Genomic DNA, 2,500 nt, shown 5'->3' with positions numbered 1-2,500 from the left:
GTAGGTGAACCTGCGGAAGGATCATTAACGTTCCGGAGGTCCTGCTCTGCGTCGAGAGTCTTTCGGGACGCGCGCTCGCAGCAGTCGGCGACTGAATGGACGGAGAGAGAAAGAAAACACGTCTAACACACAGAGAAAGAGAAAAAAGGAATTGACGGATCGTGTATAAAATCGCGTCGACGCGCGGCGACACGACGTCCGGACGCGCCACGCGCGCGGCCGCGCCTCTGCGACAAGCAGCAGCGCGCGCGCCGACTTTCGCGCCTCGTGGTGCTGTCCGACTCTGTCGTCGTCGACGTCGCTCGCGTGGGAGATGAGAGCGTTTAACAATATCCGAGACGCTCCGTCTCTCGCTTCACGCGGTGTCGCCGTCGCGTTCCGCTCGCGCGCCAGTCGCGCGAGTCGCGATACGCGCGCGCGCCCGTTGAACTTTGAAATTCTCATATTCGAACGAAGAAAATATATATGCGATACGGAGTGCCGAGACGCTTGACGCGATCACGCATCTCGCCACGAGCGGGAGCGTCGATTCGGCGTTAGCGCGAGCGAACCGGTGGTAACCTACGTCTACGCGCTCGCTCTCAACGTACGTGCGTGCCAGCACTCGTCGTCGTCGTCGTCGTCGTCGCTACGCGCCCTCCCCGCTAATGTCGGGGCAGAGGCCAGCGTGCGACGCGCGCCGCGCGAGAAGCACCGGCCGAACGTGTGTGATGAGGTGTGTGGCTGGCGGACGAGAGGACCATGGTGTCCGATGGTTTATTCAAAGAACTTTCCGCCCCGGCTCTTTCCCCGTCGAACGGGGGAAGTGACGCTCCGATCGCGAACCAACTTTGTGCCGTAGCCTCGATCCCTTTACCGGGATTGCGGCGGCGGTCCGCGCGTGCTCGGACGCGCGGCCAGGCTGATCGAAGAGCCACGATTTTCTCTCACTCTTCGGAGTGGAGACCACGATGGATGAACTGTGAAGCGTTCGACGAACGCGACGAATGAAAAACGATTACCCTGAACGGTGGATCACTTGGCTCGTGGGTCGATGAAGAACGCAGCTAATTGCGCGTCAACTTGTGAACTGCAGGACACATGAACATCGACATTTCGAACGCACATTGCGGTCCACGGATACAATTCCCGGACCACGCCTGGCTGAGGGTCGTTTTAACAAACCTAAACTGCTTGCGCCCTTACGCAAGCTGACGAGCCACGGCGTAGCCGTGAAACGACGAAATGTCGTCGGCTGTCGTCGCTGTGCCCCCGTCGCATTGCGTAAACGGCGTACGAGCGATCGTTGGACGTTCGCCCGAGAGAGACTAGAGCCTCTTTGTCACCCTCCCAGTATGTATTGGCGACGGGTTCGACGAGAGGCCGTCGTCGATTGGCGTCGTCTGAAATGACACCGAAGGTGTGTGCAGCGAGAGGAGTTATAAAGAGGAGGAGAGAGGCGCGCGTGTACGCACAAAGCGTTTAAAGGATAGCGAAGCGCGCGCGAGCGGCGCCCGGAGGCTGTCGAATGATATGGAGAGAGTTGTCGGCGGAGATATACACAACGACGACACACGAGAGAATATGCGAAAAGTTTAAGCGAGAGGAACGACGACGAACGACGCGCGACACTCGAATGATCTCGCTCTCTACGAGTGATCTCGTAGTTGGCGAATAAAATGCAAAAAGAAAGCGGCGCAGCAGCACATTCTGCTGCGTCCGTCTTTCTAGCGCGTCGTTGTCTCTTCCGATCGCGTCGTCGCGCTGTGCGACTCTCTCTCGGTCTCTCGGTGCGCCAGCGCGCTCGCGCGATACCGCGCCTTTTATTACACGCGAGGCTTCGCCTCCTATCTCGCGGCGCGAGATACCTTACGGTAAAAATATATGGAGAAGGGAAACCGCGGCGCGCGCACAGTCGTCGTCCGGCGGTACGCGGAGGGAGAGAAATTGCGAGAGAAATCCACCCTTAAAAAAGCGGATGAATCGCGAGCCGACCGCGTGTCCGAGTCCACGAAATTTTCGAACGAAGATTGTGACCGGCACGCGTCGTCGTGTACTCGTCGAATCGATTCCATACCGCGCCCGTTATATATATACACGCGCGCGCGCGCATCATAATTACGCCGCGCCGTGTTATTATAATCGTGGAAGTTAGAGGGACGGAAGAAAAGAAGCGCAAAACGATATTATAATATATCTATCTCCTCTCTCGCGTCCCCGCGAAACAAGACTAGATTGTGCCGCGCGCGCAATATCGGTCGGTGCGTTACCGCTAACAATAGTAGTAGTTAACAAACAATAATGATACTACTTAGCGCAATAACTCCACCACCGCACACTCCCTCTATCTCTCTATATCACTTTGTAGAGAGTTTCTCTACAAAACTCTGACGACCTCAGAGCAGGCGAGATTACCCGCTGAATTTAAGCATATTATTAAGCGGAGGAAAAGAAACTAACTAGGATTTCCTCAGTAGCGGCGAGCGAACAGGAAAGAGCCCAGCACCGAATCCCGCGGTTC

General features: G+C 56.6%; 2 non-coding genes and 1 pseudogene across 2 annotated transcripts in view; all 3 read left to right on the top strand.

Moving 5' to 3' along the window:
* LOC145965915 (small subunit ribosomal RNA) overlaps positions 1-27 on the top strand; it is a pseudogene marked incomplete at its 5' end in the record, with an annotated part of 1,739 nt that extends 1,712 nt beyond the window's left edge.
* Positions 28-998: 971 nt separating this feature from the next.
* On the top strand, positions 999-1,153 carry LOC145965908 (5.8S ribosomal RNA). Its single transcript, XR_014436874.1, has one exon. It is a non-coding gene; the product is annotated as a 5.8S ribosomal RNA (ribosomal RNA).
* A 1,217-nt stretch (positions 1,154-2,370) lies between these two features.
* LOC145965924 (large subunit ribosomal RNA) overlaps positions 2,371-2,500 on the top strand; it is a 4,073-nt gene continuing 3,943 nt past the window's right edge. Inside the window, exon 1 of the ribosomal RNA XR_014436888.1 lies at positions 2,371-2,500. This exon is cut by the window's right edge and continues 3,943 nt beyond it. This is a non-coding gene — a ribosomal RNA (large subunit ribosomal RNA).

Source organism: Camponotus vicinus, unplaced genomic scaffold (genome assembly GCF_025532165.1).
Source record: "Camponotus vicinus isolate PSW18456_S1 unplaced genomic scaffold, iyCamVici1.0 SCAF_16, whole genome shotgun sequence".
NCBI lineage: Eukaryota > Metazoa > Arthropoda > Insecta > Hymenoptera > Formicidae > Camponotus > Camponotus vicinus.
The sequence above is the reverse complement of the archived record's forward strand: the minus strand, read 5'-3'. Positions and strand labels throughout refer to the sequence as shown.